We start from the raw sequence: 17344 nt of genomic DNA, 5'->3' as shown, positions 1-17344 counted from the left end.
TGGCGACGGGAGCATTCGTTATTAAGCTGCAGACTTAAGCAACGGAAACGAACGATTTTCATAAATAACAAATGTGCGCGTAACACGTGACGTATGAGTAATAATCGTGGCATACGCATTTTTAATGCCCGCCAGCGCAGATTAAAAGGTAAACAACGCGCCGCAAAAAGCGCATATCAGATGCAAATAAACTACAGCTGGGCCAAACTTTAATATGGCCTTCAACACCGCCCCACACACACAGACGCGCGCAGATACGCACACGTTGCTGCACATTGTGTGCCTGGCAGGAAGGTAAAAAAGGAAGGCAAAAGGCAGGCAGCTCTTGTTGTTGAAGGACACACATTGTTGTTGCTGCTGCTGTTGCTGCTGTTGCTGCTGTTTCTGCATTTGCTGCTGCAGGCTATGCCTGGCAAATGCCTGACAAATGCCTGGAAAATGTTGCATCAAATGCCGCTCCTCGGGAATTTAAAATTTGCCAGTAATTCGCCTTGTGCGCTTGCACAGGATGTCCTGCATGCTATGGGCCCTAAAATTAGCGCCTGCCAATTAGGGATGGATCCAATGGGAAGTTATTTGAACACATTTGTTTTCTCGTGACTTCATGGACATGAGATCTGGTAAATACATATACATATGTGTGTAAGACCTGTTTCTATATCCCTTAAGGAAGGAATCGATGAGAAAATAATTATTCATATTAATTTAATGAATCTTCTAGGTCTGGAGAGTGGAGATACCGTTAGTGCTCGCATAGACTAAGATATACTCTATAGGGCTCCTCTCAGATCTATATATGCATAGTACACGACTTTCTTCTGTTTGAGAACCAAATTTCACGCTGTCACCCGTTTCACGCGCTCATCTGCAATGCTCGTTGCATGTCTCGTGATTTAATTGCTTTATAAATATTTGATTTGCCACGTCTTGAATAAGTTTTTAGTAGTTCGACTCGGCACACGCGGCGTATGCATAATGAGATCGGGGGCTTTCAACTTTGAACTGTGCACTGGAACTGATGTCGTGATTGAACAATAAACTTTGATGTTTGCCTATTGATTGTCGCCCCGCACAACGATTCAGAGACATCGTGCCCAACACGCCACAAGAACCTGCAACAACATCAATTGGGGTCACAAGGTTGACGGGCGCCAGGGGCGGCGCTCGACGGCAACTGGGTAAACAAGTCCTTAAGGGCATCCTTCGTTTTCTTTTCACTCTTTTTGTTCTCTTTTTGTTTTGTTTGTTTGCTCTCGGATAAATGACGTCACGTTAGCCTCTGATTTATGGACACGCAGCCAAGCAAATCGAATCAAATCGCAGCATAAACGTAACAAATTGTCAAGCAGTTGTTAGTTGCCACAGGCCAGGCAAAGAGGGCGTGGCACCTTTTAAGCGAGCTTCAGTTGCGCGATTGATTACTGAGACATAAGCGGAAACAAATTGAGTTAATTAACTGAATTAGTCATGCACTATAAATTGAATAGTTGATTGGATCTAACAAGAACGATAAAAACAAGGACATTCACGTGTTGCTGCGCTAGCATTTAATAGCTAGTTAGAGGTACACTCCCTTAGCCTAGACATGAACCCACATACAATACTTAATTAGTGCTAGAACCACATGGGAATTATAAAACGTAATTTGTTGACACTAACACTAGATGACTCATAAAATCTTACTCTATAAGAACTCAGGCCGAGAAACGTTTTTTATGAGCTGTGTTACGCTTTCAAGGTCATATGGTTAATCAGAAAGAAAGTTCATTATCCAAAAATTATTCATACCCTGTTTAAGCCTATTGAAAGTGGGCAAAAAGGACAACAACAAAAATGATTTAACAGACAGAAAGAGGTATCTCCGACCCCATCAAGTATATATATTCTTGATAAGGACGACGAGCTGAGTCGTCTTAGCCATATCTGTCTATTTACATTTATTTGTTTTATTTATTTTATATCCCTCCGAAGCTTATAGAGATTTAGAGTACTTAATGTTCGGCCTAGCGAGTCCACTTGTTGTTCTCCATTTGAATTCTCCCATAATAACGTCATCAGATTGGAAGCAGCCGCAACGTGGACCTTCGCTTGATTTTAGCTAACCCACAAAAACAACTTGAGGCATTCCATGTCAACCGCTGCAACCCTCTGGAATATAATGCAATTTGCATTACGAAGCATGGATTGAGTGTGCGACAAACACACACACGCACTCACACATCACATTCAATATTTAAACTATATTCCAGAAGCTTTTATGCCTGCCTCCCGTGGGGTATAGGGTCAGCCCATTAAAGGATAAAAGCCATGTGAAATTTGTGTGTGTATTTAATTTTTTTTGCCGGAAGATCGTATTAAAATTAAAGTTGTGTATTTTAGTTAGGAGTATGCAGCGACATGTGCGCGTCTGTTGATGATGTGTCCATAAAATGGCCGCAGGGATACATATAAAATATATGTAAAGCAAGCATAAGTTGGGCCGCAAATGAAGCCTACGCCACACACTTAAGTTACCCAAAGGCCGGGCCATTCAATTAGCTTCCAACTTCTTCATAGACTCACACGCAGACTAGAGCCCAAAAGCATGCCAGGGGCGTGGCGTGAGGGGGCTTCTTGTTTAATATTAATAGACATTATTATCGTCTTAATCAGCCGCCCGCCGGACGAGAAGCCAATGTTAAAAGCAGAGAAAGAAAAACCAAACTAACAGTACAATGGGATGTTTTGCTTATGAATTAAACACAAGTTTTCCTGTTGGTTGTCCAATAAAAAAGCGATAAATTTCAAGGCTCAGAGAGAGCGGGGGGTATCGAGCTGGGAGTTGGTAGCAGACCAAGCACAGGTGCTTCAATGTACAAAAACCAACACGAAATAAAAATAAGAGATTGTGGGCACGCACAAAAATCATTGGGAGCGGCAAAGGAAAACAATTAGGAAGTCGGAACTGCAAAATGATCGACTGCAAGATACCTCTCAAGGTAACAGCAAATGTTAGTCACGGGTATACAAAATTAAATTCCAAGATTGATCTCGAAATAACTTAATTTCTACACATTCGTTTTCCATAGGGTCATTTACCGATGTTTTCAGTTATTTATAACCTATGCTTACAATAAGTAGAATAATTACTTTTATTTAACGCTATTGATATCTATAGCAAGACTATCTTTGTGCGTGTGTTGAGGACTTACAGGCTTTGTAGATTTTTATTAGAAGGTACTCACTATATTTAGAATAACATACTTTTGAGAGAGCTGCACTTATAAAATATAATATATTCTAAATTAATTAAATTAAATTATTATCTACTTGAGCGATTTCAACCCCGATTCTAATAACTGGACACAGATCTAAAGTGAATTTGTCTGCCAAATTTGTGGCTGTCGAAAAGTTGGGATCTGTGTCAAATGGAAATTCTCGCTGACAGAGTTGACAGTTGACAAAAATGGATACGTGGCCAGTCGCAACAGTAACGACTATAACTGCTACAATAAAGTGTGCCACGCCCACAGCAAGGTCTCTTGTGGCGCCACACGCCTAAAATGCGGTTACACTTTAATTATGGCCGGCGTCAAGTGCAGGCAGGCACAACAAAAAGCTCGTGCGATCCTTTGGCTTGTCATAAATGTCCGTCGCAGCGACTGTGGCGACTGTCCGTCTGTCAGCGCGACTGTCTGTGTGTTTGCGTCAGCTTTTGCTGTCGGGCAACATCTCCTTTTGTGCTTGTCACGTCACTTGTGCGTTGACAACGCGGCGTATGCGTAATATACACAATGTTCACTTTTAAGGAGAGACACACACACACACAGACGCACACATCGCGATAAACAGCAGCTTAAGCGATAACCAAAGGTTGGACCTGCCACTTAGGACTACATTTGGACTGCAAATTTTAATGTTGACTTGCAAATTTGGCTTACAGTTTTACAGGCGCTGCTGCTGCTGGCACTTAAACAACAACAAATGGCGGCCAAGTGCAACTAACAAAGCCGCACAAAGGACCAAAAATAAAGCACAATTGCTGGCGACACTTTTCCTTTCCCTTTTATTATGTTTTTTTTTGTCCTTTAACTGGGCTATTGATTCGAGTAACCGGAATTTCCACAAAAGAAAAGCGCGCCGAATTTGTCAGGCGGCGAGCGCTGAAACGACGCAAGCTCTACAAACGTGGCGCTTTGCACGCGTCTCGTGCACAACTGAACCCAAGTCTGCCAGAGACAGCAGCATGTACCAAAAATCACTCAAACGCAGTGTGTGACCCACATTCAACGTATGTAGCTGTAAGCGACTCAAAGAGCGAGAGAAAACGCTTTGGCTCCGGCTTTGAGCGCTTTCTTGTGACACAAGGTCGCATTTTGTTTACGCTTGTTGCTATTTTTGGCGCCAAAAAGACAGAACAACTGTTGCAGCAACTGTTCTGTGTGCGTGTGAGAGCGTATGCATATATGCTTGTGTGTATGTGTATGCGTATGAGTATGGAGTGTGTGGCTGCTATAAATATTTGCATATTAAGCAAGTGCAGTCGCATCATTGCGTTTGATTATTGTATTTTAATTTAAATTAAATTACGAGCAATAATTAAATACAAATTTATATTTGTGAAGTGTGTTTATATATATGTATCTATATGTACTTTTTTTCTATTTGATAATTTCAATATTTTTTAATAAGTTTATTTATATATATTTTTAAATATTAAATTTTCAATATTTAATAATAAGTTAGCTATTAAAATATTTGTGTGTATTTAGAGTCACAGCAAAGCTCAGGCATGCGTACAGTTTAGGGGCAAATGTGCTTTGCTAAATTGCCTGCCAAAAGCATACAGTTTGACAGCAATTGTCATATTCAATTTGAAAATCACTTTGGATTTCATTTCTAAATGTTTTGGATATTATAACAATTTTTTATGTAAAACTAAGTTTAAATTGACAGTCGATTCATCTATTTCTCAGTAAATTAGGTAAATTCATAAAGTGCATAATCATGCCATTATTTAATATTATTAATTATTAAATTAAAAAAATACGATTCGAACTCTTGAGCTGCCCAGCTTACTCATCTGCGAAGCACTGAAAACTCATATTTTTATATATTAATTACTAGCGGGTATTACCCGGTCTTGCCCGTCGCAAGTTTTGTGTTAAAAAAATTAGATATATTACCCGCAATTATCATCCACGAAGGGTGCATTGGAAATTTATTTTACAGTCGAACGGTTGGTAAAAAATAAACTTTCATGGAATCGTTTACCGCCAATTTACCACAGTCTCGAATGGAATTTTTAAAATCGGCGAAACACCTATTCATTAAGTTTCTTTGTAGGGCTTTAAATGTAATTTTGAGGTTGATCGGACAAAACTTAAAGCTGCCCCCAAAAAAGCTTTGACCCGCATTTTCTACCGAGGAAGCTTTGATCCTTGGGAAAATCTTTGACCCCGATTTCCACCAAGGAGGGATGGACTTTCTAAAAAGTGGAAAAGAAACACTTATCAAATGAATTTTAACAAAGATCTCTGAAAATAATTTTAAAGCTGATCAACAAAAAGGAAATTCCTCATTCCCAGTTCCAACAAGAAGGGATGGACTTTCCGAAAAGTGTAAAATATCTCTGAAACCAATTTGAAATATGTTATCCAAAGAGATAATAGCTGGTGGAGTTTATAGAGCTGTAGCTGGTCTGCCTCATGGTTTTTTTTTGATTTGAGGGGTTGGACTTTCCGAAAAGTGTGAAATACCTCTAAAATCAATTTGAAATATATTATTATCAGGCCTTAGCTGGTCTGCCACATTGTTTTTTTGACGACTTCATTCAGGTTTGTAATTAGTTTTGAGCTTTACAAGGAAGTGGTTTATTTTTTTAAGTTCTTTCCGGCTAGATTCGTATACACTTTTTTATGTAGTTGTGGGCCGCATAGAAATAAAACTCCCATTGTTTTAACGCACATGTAAATTCATTAACATTTTTTACCGAGTATAGTACATAAAATAACTGTGTCAATCCGAGTTGACAGCAATTATAAGTTAACTCTATGTCAGCTGCAGACTTTTTAACAGCTCTACCAATAAATTGTGTTTATTTTTGCTTATATAACTGAGATAAAAGAAATTTTAATAGCCTCATATTTTGCGTGCCAGTTTTGTTGACACTAAAAATAAATCAAATTGGGCTATACACAAAATATATAAAAAGTAAAGATAAACCTAAAGAACGCCGCAACGGGGCAGAAAATTTGACAGCGCGGCGCAGACAAAAAAAAGAAGTAAAATCAAAAAGAAATGAATAGTAATCCAAAAAATATTTGTGTGCCGTGAAATTTATGTGACAATGGATTTTTTATTAATAGTTTTGAATACTCTGACCAAAAGTCTGCAATGTATAAGTAAAATGTAAAACATTGTCACGGAAAACGCAAAGTTTCTTCAATATTTATGACACATTAAATGCAAAGCCAAACAACAGAGTGAACCGCAAGTCTTCAATCCTTCAATCCGTCAACAAAGGGTTAAAATATTGTTTTCCCTTTGCGACAGAACACGACATGCATAATAATAAATGCCAGTGGATACGAACAGCAATTCATATAATAAAAATAAATAATCGTAAAAATATGACAAGACATCCAGTTGGTAAAAACAACATATAACATCAGGCGCCGCCAGATTCGGCGGGGCATCTTGCCTCCCCAGAATTCCATCCACACCCACACCCACACCCACAATCTTTAATCTCACACCATCCCGACGCCGATAAGAACAGCGGAGGCGAAAGTTAGTATATATATAGCATATATATATATATATATATATATATATATACACAACACCAAACACGAAACAAAGCAAAAAATGTTAAAAGACGAACCTCAAAGAAGTTGATATCGTATAATCAAAGCTGTTAAACTGTGTGCATGCCCTGGATCCAGTCTAAATTTTTTGACAAATAAAAATAATTTGGAATTTTTTGGAAAATTTAATTGTTAAGCATCTAAGAAATATATATATGATATATATTATTATTTTATTTGAATTTATTATTGAATATTTATATAATATATATTTTTATTTATTTGTATTGAGCACAGCTAAAATACCCACTAATTTATATTTAACAGGGTATGCAAACAGCATGACTCCTTTTTAAAGTGTCGCTTTTATTATATTGCCGGAAGCTCTGCTCAAATACTTGCTGAGCGTTTATTAACTAAGGATACTTGAACTTAAATGTAATAAAATGTTAGGTTCACCAACAAAAGACTATATATTATTACAGAGATTATTATAGATAATATATATATCTATTGTCGATAAACTTTTGCAGCTTCAAAAGATACTTAATGTATTTAGAGCTGTCACTTGAAGCTTATCTAGTGCACTTTAAATAACTCACAATCAGTCGCATTTGGAAAACACATCCACATCCCCCTTCTTTTGGCTGTGACAAACACACACACATATACGCAGGCACACACAACACACACAGTGCGCACACACAACACGATAAACCGGAAGTGCCTGACGCTTTTGCATATCCTCAAGTGCCACTAAGTGGCGCTATTGCTTTCATTTGTGTGGTGCTTATCGCACTCTAACTCAAACAAGCAACTCGTGAAGCCAGCTCCACGCCCCTCTAATGCGACTCCTCTCTGTGCCAAATGCACAAGTGCTTGCAACTGTTCTATGCTAGTTTTTTCAGGATTTTCCTTCTTTTGCCTGTTGTATTTCACATAGCTGACCGTGACAGCTTTTACCCGTAGAACCCTTTGCCCGGCTTCTGGCCATGGTCAAGTGTCCGGAACATAAATGACATTTATATTGGTTATAGAATGTATTTGAAGAAATTGTTGTTGTTGCGGTTGTTATCCCTATTCGCCGTAGTTGCTGTTGTTGCTGCTGTTGTTATCGTATGTACGTGCGACCATTTTGGCCCATAAAAGCGTAACAATAACAAGCATTCTTTACGACACAAACGCTGGCCAAAAAGGTCAAGTTATGAAAAATGACAAAAAAAGTAACAAAAAACAACAGCTACAGCAACAAGAACAAAAGTATTAGCAACGATTTCTGCTTGGAAAAGCATTGAAAAGTTTTCGCAATATTGCCAAACATACAACAACCACAACAAGAACAAAAACAATGGCCAGCTAAGGCACAAATTGACACAAAACCAAAAAATTCTATAAAAGCATGAGTTAGAGGCATCAGGAGTCAAAATATTGCGTATACGCCATGTGGCAACCGAAAACGCAAATGTCACAATGCCAGGTGACATAGATGTGTGTGCGTGTATGTGTGTGCGTGACCGTGGTTAGGCAAGGCGCGTGCATTTGGCATATATGTGTGCCTACCCGACGCACACACACACAGAAACAGAAACACACACACACACACAGCTGCAGCCTGGCTTTTAAATCGCTCGCTGAACGATTTAGCCTATAAATCCATCGCTGCAGCCAATACAAATAAACAAGGCAAAGTGGGGAGGGGGGTAGGGGCGGTAGGAGATGGGTTAGGCATTCAGTTCAAAGCGGCAATAGTTGGATGGACAGATAACGCACACACACACACACACACACACACACACACAGCCGCACATACACACACTCGCATGCCATTTAAAGCCACAGCCTTGCGCCTGACACGTGCTGATTAAACTCTTTTTGAAATGCGCAAAAATCGTGCGTGTTCAGTTTAAAGGTTGTTTCTGACTGAGCATTCGCAGATAGTTCAATACACTCAGCGAAGAACTTTATAAGGTATGATTAATATATATCTGCCTCAAGTTTATAGCAAGGTCTTTAAATGAATAATACTTAGACATTCAAAAAAAAAATAAAATTATTTTTAGTTATAAGTTAGTTGACATGCTAAAAAGTTGAAGATAATACCACATAAAATAGAGCTCTTTTGCGTAGAAAACGTACAATTGGTGGACTTAGCAGATAGTCCATGTCCTCGCAGAGTGATAAGTAAAGTACACAACTTCCTTTCTCAGACTTAAGAGTGCGATTCGTATTTTTATATCTATCTGATATTACACATCGTTATAGATTCAAATATATTTTTAAATCCGTTGGGACCGGGGCTTCCAGGTTCGAATCTCAGGCTGGGGGTGCATTTAGAATTGTCGTATAGACAGGAGCGGAGCTATTGCATTTAAAAGAAGTTAGGCTGTACATATATACTATAACAATAATCACAATACCAATAATAATTATAATAATAATAATAATTATACAAATCATTTTTCATTTTTTTGCAATTTTAAAATATATAACTTTGTAACAATAATAATAACAATTATAAGAATAATAATAATTAAATAATAATAACAATATATAATATACAATATTAATTAAATAATACATAATAATAATAATAAAATTGATAATAATAATATTATTATTTTTAATAATAATAAAAATTAAATAAAATATATTTGTTTTAAAATATTAAAATATATAATATTTTTATAATAAAAGTAAAAAATAAATAAATAAGAAAAATATTGACAAAAATGATAATTTTTATATTTTTAATAAAATAAATTAATAAAACCATAATTAAAATAATAGTTATAATAACAATAATAATAATAATAATAATAACAACAATGATAATAATAATAATAACAATAATAATAACAATAATAAAAATATTATTATTATGACTAATTAAAATAATAATAATAAGAATATGTTTTTTTGGTTTTTTTATTTCATATTTTACTATTGCTGTGTATTTGTGTACATTGTGATCAACTGGCCTCTAATAATAAGTGGCTATAGATTTGTGTGTTTTTTTTTGTTTTTGTTTTTTGTTCGCCTTTTTGGCCCAAACCTTTTGGCCTGGGGTAACGCAAGGGTTGCCAAGAGTCAGTCATGCGTGTGGCGTTGGGACCCAAACAAATACACTTTAAATAGCTTCGGCACTTTGGAAATGTGTCCCTTTTTTTTGTTTTTGCCTGATTGTTGTTTTTGTTTGCTGCTTGGGGCCTAAATCATGTTAATGAATTTTCTTTCGGTCATGTTTCGGCCTGTAGTGCGACATTAATTATGCAAAATTAAATTTTATATCGTCGCATTAGGCGGAAACCAAAAAAGAAAAAAAGGAAAATAAAATGAAAAATACAAAAGGCACGCTTCACGTCTGTGCCGGGCGGCTTATTTAAATTTATGAATTGAAAAAATATTAAATGCGAGCAGTGCGAGGCGAAAACCGCTGAGGTCATTAGGGTGCAACGTTTTATTTTTTCTTTAACACACACACACACACACACATACACGCGCAACGGGCAGCTGTGACTTTTGGTTAAGCGGTTTTCATGGGTGTACGGCGCATTTGAACGCACAGCCCGAAGGATCTCATTAGCGTACAGTGCGCAATAGTTTTCGGGGGATTATATTTAATGCTCATCTGCAGTCGCTTCATAAATCATGTCAATATGCTGGACACGAACCGGCGCCAAATTTGGTTGGACTTTATCGGCAGCTAACTAACTAGCAGGCAGCCGGACGAAGCGCGCTAATTAGACCGCAGGTGCCACCAGCTGGCAGCTATAGCCCACAACAGCAACAACAACAATAACATAATCAGAGAGAAATGTTAGTAAATTGCAATTCATGTGCGTAAATAATGGACGCAAAGGCCGCAGCAAGCGGTGCGTATGAGTGATAAACAGCTGTCGAAGTTAAAGCAACAGCAGAGAGAGTAGTCCATTGCATAGCTAAAAGAACAGTTCAATAAGCACGATTAGAGGCGTCCTTAAATCAATCAATACTTAAATACTTAAATGTACGTTTTTAACAATAAGTAGCTTTGGCTTGATGATTCCACAAACTAACGTTACGTAAGTATCTTAAAGTACGATGTTCTTAAAGTTTCGGGCAAAAAAAGCAGAAACTTTAGAGTTGTATCTGAAAATAAACGTAGCTCGTATTTAAAAAAACATTTTGGTAAAGCACTAAAATATATTTTGGGAAATTACCAAGAACTTCAACAGGAACAAAAAGAAAAGGGCTTGTATATAAATTTTTTTATTGTTTCTAGTTTACTATTTCTTAAATATTTTAAGTATTTATTCATCTGATGCTTATAACATACCTTGTTGGCGTTGTTCATTGTGACCAACATGAACCTAGAGCCCGCTTAAAATGTAGTATTTATTCACTTAAAATTTTGTCAATTATAAGAAAAACTCGAACAAACTTTGTCTTTAAATTGGCGTTGAATGGTTTTTGCTTCCCCATTCTCAGTTACCTAAACTGAAGAAGGTTATTTTCAGCTTCAACTCTATGGAACCGTTTTTGCGCTAGATACCAGGCAAGCATTAAACCAGAAGTTGCAGCCGATGGACCAATATAATCCCAATAACTAAGCATTCAATGGGCTCTCTCTCTCTATCTGTGTGTGTGAGTGTTTTGTAAGGGCCAATTTGGGCACGGTTCCGAGACCAACACCACAGCTGGATACGGGTCTGGTCTACGGGTCTGCATAGCCTACAACATTTTCGGCTTTCCCTACTTGCCACGCCCACTTCTTTTGCCCTTGGTAGCAGCGTTAACAGCCGTAGCAGCCGCCCAGTTAGTGTCTTGTCAGAGACAGCATGTAGTTGCGATTAAAAGTTTTTTCCTGTTGCTGTCATTGGCAAATGTCTGTCGGCAATCAAGCTGCATGAGTGCATTTGCTGCTTGCTGCACCTGCCACATTCTATCTTCAAACACACACACACACACACAGACGCAGACAATCACACACACACACACCCACACACACGCGCAGACACGTACACATGCACGCGCGTGCAGCATTCGTAGCATCATTAACGGTGTCGACGGTTCGTGTGCAGCCTTTTAAGCCATTAGCTAGCCTTTTGCCAGTTGCTGTTGTCCCTGTTGATTGCGTGCGGCTGCGTGGCTTAAATTGTACCAACTGCCAAAAGGATGCAGGCTCTTGGCTGGCCAAAATGGACGCCAAATCCTTTGGACAGCGACTCTTTGTGCCACACCCTAATTATCGTTATCGATGAACACGCACGAGATTAGATTTCACGTTTGTCCAAATTGACAAAAGGAGGCTTAAAATTAGGCTACAAAATTTCAATTAAATAAATTTAACGAAAAGTTTTTAATTTAAAATTAATGTAATGTAAACAAGAGTTTATATATATCTTCATGTCTTAAATCTGCATGTTCAGTAAGAGAAAAGGAATAGCACTCCTAACTTGTACAAATACTATTTTTAGACCAGACAAATCAACTTTTTACAGATAAAAAAAAAAAAATTAATTAATAATTGACAAATTTTGGACCGAAACTAGAAAAGGTTTTAATCATTTTTTTCTTTCTAAACAATCGAATCTATATAAAAATTGAAAATTGGAAATACATACATACAATTTTTTAATTATAAAGAACATAAGAAAAATGTTAAAAGGAATTTTACTTAAGGTTGTCTGTTTTGGACAATTTTTCGATATATCCATTAAGCGGACATCTGCTTACCAGAACAGAAACGTGGATCCGCTGCATGTACGTTTCTTGTCTCCTTTTTCGAAAATATTCAAACTAATCCAGCTCTACAGGAGCGGTGCACGTTGCGTATGCGCAATTTTGCATACAAAATGTTATATGTGAGTGAGTGTGTGTGTGTATGCGTGTGTGTGTGATTGTGGTATGCGTGGTAGTAGCTCATATATGGCTCATTGGCTGTGGAAAATTGTTTTATGCAAATTCAATTCAATAGCCCTAAAATATGAATCTAGCACCTAAATATGTTTGCGTCTGTGTGTGCCCATCGAAGCCTGCATAATTCGATTTGAAATTAAATTGTTATTAGTTTGCGCAACAGGCAATTGAATGTATCGAGTACAGTTCCTCTCCCAGTGTTGGCCCGGCATAAAAACTGCCTCATTAGCATAGAGAGTTTATGCGACGACATCGTGTGGATGCCGCACAAATTTACATGCAACACTAAAAATAACATAAATATTGCCAGGCGACAGCATCAGCGACAGCAACAAGGCGACAAAAAAGTGAAAGACGAAAAATAAACCGAAGCGGAGGAAAAACTACACAAAAAATGAAATTCAAATAAACCTAAAAATTGACTTAGCGACGCCAACAGCGACTGCGACTGAGGCAGCAATTGCGAGAGCCGGCAGCACAAGAAATTAACACAAAATCAAAATACATAAAAATAAAACTTAGGTAAAAAAGCAACAAAAATGCTTAAGTAAAAACGTCAACAGCGCTGTCGCTAGAGCCAGCAACAGCTAAGGATACATTCAGTGGTTTTTACCTAGCAACCGACTATAAAATACCCTTGAATTTACAAAAATAACCTTTAAACCTTGTTACCTATAGAATCGCAGCTCCTATGCATTGAGTTTAAGTCTACAATCGCTGCATAACTAAGCAATTTTACCTACATAGTTGCATATGTTCGCATTTGTGTTGTTTGTTACATAGCTTTCCAAAAACCGCATACACCCTTTATAACTTTGCTCTCATATCGTATAATGTTGTTGTTGCAGTTGCTGTTGGTTGTGTCTTTGCTGGCGTGTAAAAAAGTAACCGTGCTAATGCAGAGCATCGAACTTGAACATGTTGCAAGCGAGAGCTGACATTAAAATTGATATTAAACCAAGGCATATGCTCAGTTTTCTTTTCATGTTTAAAAATATATAAAAGAATCAAACTAAGTAAATAATTGGCTTAAAGACTAACATGTCCTTTTGTTCAGGTAAAATAATAAATAATATTTGATAGGAAATGCCTGTACGTTTATGAAAAACTGTATTGTCAATATTTATAAATAATACTATTAAGCTCAAACAACATTTAAGCTAGCTTCTTCACTCCTGCACTCTGCCAAGCTTTGCCCCACTGTGCCGGTAGCCGTGCTTAAGCCCGCTCTTCATGCCGCCCACTCACACAAGTATACACACACACTCGCAGAGCGCCACATGCTCACACACTGGCAGCAAACAAGTTCTCGTCCAAAGTTCAAACGCAACCTGGTTGGTGTTGGCTGCCGGCAATGACGACGTTGACGCCAACGTCGCTGCCAGTTCAGTTTGTTTATAAATTTTGTGCTGTGCGGACGTCAGCGCATCATTTTGTCGCATACATACAAACGCATACTCGTTTTGTCGTATTCACGATTCGCGCGTTTACTGCTTCACCTCCCCAAACCCCTCGCACTCACAACTACGCATGTTTGCCGCCTACGTCAGGGCAAAAGGCGCGCGCGACAAGTGAATCACATAGGCTATTTACATACATATGTACATATATTAGCGTGTGTGTATTTGTGTTTATGCCTGTATTTGGAGTTGTGTATCGTGTTTGCCGTGTGTCGCGTTGATTTCTTTTGTTTGCTGGCCAATTGTTGGGCTTAATTAATTGCAAGTAGCATATGGCTCCACAACAACAACAAGAAAAACATTAACAGACGTCGCAGTATATTTCGCAACAAATAAAAAGGTATTGAAAAAAAGTGCTTACTTCTCACCAATCCCCACACAGACGAGCAAAAAGAAGAAGAAGCAGGGAGCAGCAACAAAGCTAACAAAAACCAGTTTTGGACAACGCTGCAAGCAGCGCAGTCGCAGCGGCCAGTGGGGTAAGAGTGTGTGTGTGTATACATGTGAGTTGTTGGTTTTGTCTGTTTGTCTGCGGCAGACGTTGTCGCCGTCGCCGTCGCCGTCGCCAGCGTCTTTGTCGCCCGCCCACACGCCTTCGTCGGCGTCGCCTGCAAAACTGGCTACGGCTTTAAAAATGTAACTTTAATTTTATTGAAGAACTGACTCAAAAAACTTGCTTACTCAATAACTCCATCTCGCTCGCCCGCTGTAGAGCGACAGTTAGTTGAAAGAATTTTAATATGCTAACTAGTCAAACACACGCAGTAGCAGAAGAGGAAGAAGAAGAAGAATTTGATTCGGCAGCAGTTGTAAAGATACAAAGCAAGGGGAACAATTTAAATCATGCTAAATTAAAAACAAAACTAATTTGCACAGTTTTGCAGTTGGCTCCAACTTTGTCTGCGCTGCTTCTGTTGACAAAAAAAAACTCATTTAGACAACCAGCAAGGAGAATAGCTGCAGAAGCAAAACAGCAACAGCAACAACAACAACTACAACACCAACAAAATCCCAGCAGCAAACTTTTAATTGTCAACTTTTAACCAAGTCTCATCGAGGCGTGTTTTGGGCCCAGAGTTCGAATCGAGTTTAGCTCAAAAGAAGAGCTTTCAGCCTTTTTATAATTTTATTTATTTATTTTTTTGGGTTTTTCAGCTTTCATTTGCACTTACTAATTGAAATCTAGTTTGTTCTCTTTTACTTGAATGCACTATATTCCATTTGATATAGAAAACTTTTCGACCGCTTTGTGTGGAATTATTTAGAAGCTCAGTCAATAGAGCAACTTTTAAGCTTACGTTTGAAATGCAACCCGGAATGGAATGGAATGGGTAAAAGAGCCCAGACAAAGTTGCATTCGTAATTACGATCCATACACAACGAATGCACGTTCCCTGGAACTCTTTATACATATTTGTATATAATTTGTATAATTATCAATTGTAAACTTTTTTAAATGCATTAATGTGACGATTCTGGTTAGATCACCTTCTTACTTAGATACAGTTTCTTAGCTTAGCATGATATTTATTTGAACTACGTAAAATGTATTTCCCAAAAAAATTAATGCTTTTAGCTATATTATTTATATTCACTATAACTAACTTAATTAGATGTGACTTGATGCTGTCATACTTAGGGCTTTTGAATTGCATATTGGAATGTCTTTAATTTATCTCGACGTTTTCCATCCCCTCACAACTGTTGTTCTCTGTCAAGTGCTAATTAATTCTTATTTACAAGCATTTATTTAAAAACATTTCACTCACAAAACCAAAATTCGCTCATGTTGTCTCTCATCTACACTTGCAAAGTGCAGACTAAAAGTTGATCCTCATGGAAATATACAGTGACAACTCATCTCAATTGCAAACTCGACTTGATGGGCAACAAAATAAAATTATTAAAATATTTTGGCAACACGGCATTTAGGCAACGTAGCTCTTAAGCTAAAATAAGCAAAACTTCGTCCTTACGTGGTATTCTATGTACTTATGCCTATGCACATCCTGTCAGCCCGGGGAGCTGTGTCAAATGTATTTGAATATATTCAACACTTTAGCCAAATATTTGAAATACATTTTGATGTCTGCCGACTTTTGCATAATTTATGCATGTGTGCAAAAATGCTAATAGCCTACGAGCTATAACTCAGGCCCCCCCCCCCCCTCTCCTCAACCCCTTCTCAGACCCGTCCTTGCCGCAGGAGAGTTTATATTTTTCAATCAGTGTCACAGCTCTCGACAGCTTGTGATAAGTTTTATTGCCATATTCCCAATGTGGCGACTGGCATTCTTTAATTGCTTTGAATTTCATTAGATGCCGTAACATAAAACAAGTGAAGGCGCTTTAATCAAGAGCACTCGACTGGAAAATACCCTGTACTCTGCCTGCAAACGATATATGGTACAGAACAAAAGGAAAAGTTTTCAGAATATTTGTTTTTATTTTGGTTTAAGCTGGAGGTAAAAGGAGGGGGAGAGAGGATAATGATATACGAAAAACCACGGCTCTTATAATTTTAGATATATTCTAAACGAATTCTAAGTTCCAAAGTTTTTCCATTTGTCAAGAACAAACTAGACATGACCAATATATATATATATATATTATGACGTCGATGAGTTTCCATCTGCCTGTTATACACATTTTCACAAAATGATTGTTGCCATTTTTACTCATTTTTAATGGGTACAGAGTTCATAAAATTTAGGGCAAACCTCAAATGTAAAACCTCAATTAAATAGAAACTTAAATAATTGTTAAGCCAATGACAAACATATATACACCAGTATGTATATATACGTATATGTATGTATATTCAGCTTTGTGCAACCAACAATAATATTTTCTTTAATTATTTCCCTTCAACAAATGTGCAAAAATATTTTGATAAATTACGGCAAAAGGTCTGTGGTAAAAGTTTTCCAGGTGCCGAGCAAAATATAGATATAGAAAGTCTATCTTTGTTGCAAATGACACTGTACCTTTGCGGCGTCTGTCGGCTTTAGCCTTGGCTCAGTACTTGTGTACTTGCAAATTGGAATGCAAAAAGAGACCGGGTTCAAAATATGTACTCGTAAATTTGTAAAACTTGCGGCTTTTGCCCGCAGGGAATTCAGTTGTGCTTACGTCAATCATTTCTGCTTGACTGCGCCCTAACGAGTCTCGAGCTTACATTAAAGTTTACATCATTAA

General features: G+C 37.6%; 1 protein-coding gene across 1 annotated transcript in view; it reads left to right on the top strand.

The window, feature by feature from the left end:
* The first annotated feature begins 14091 nt into the window (after positions 1-14091).
* Positions 14092-17344, top strand: part of LOC135439811 (SLIT and NTRK-like protein 1) — a 49648-nt gene continuing 46395 nt past the window's right edge. The window contains exon 1 of the mRNA XM_064698627.1: positions 14092-14625. The gene's annotated coding sequence lies outside the window, so the exon portion shown is untranslated. The remainder of the gene's footprint in view (positions 14626-17344) is intronic.

The sequence above is a fragment of the Drosophila montana genome, unplaced genomic scaffold (genome assembly GCF_035044405.1).
Source record: "Drosophila montana isolate Dmon_TW-CO22-7 unplaced genomic scaffold, ASM3504440v1 contig_779_1, whole genome shotgun sequence".
In the NCBI taxonomy this organism is placed as follows: Eukaryota; Metazoa; Arthropoda; class Insecta; order Diptera; family Drosophilidae; genus Drosophila; species Drosophila montana.
This window is presented reverse-complemented; position numbering and strand designations above follow the sequence as displayed.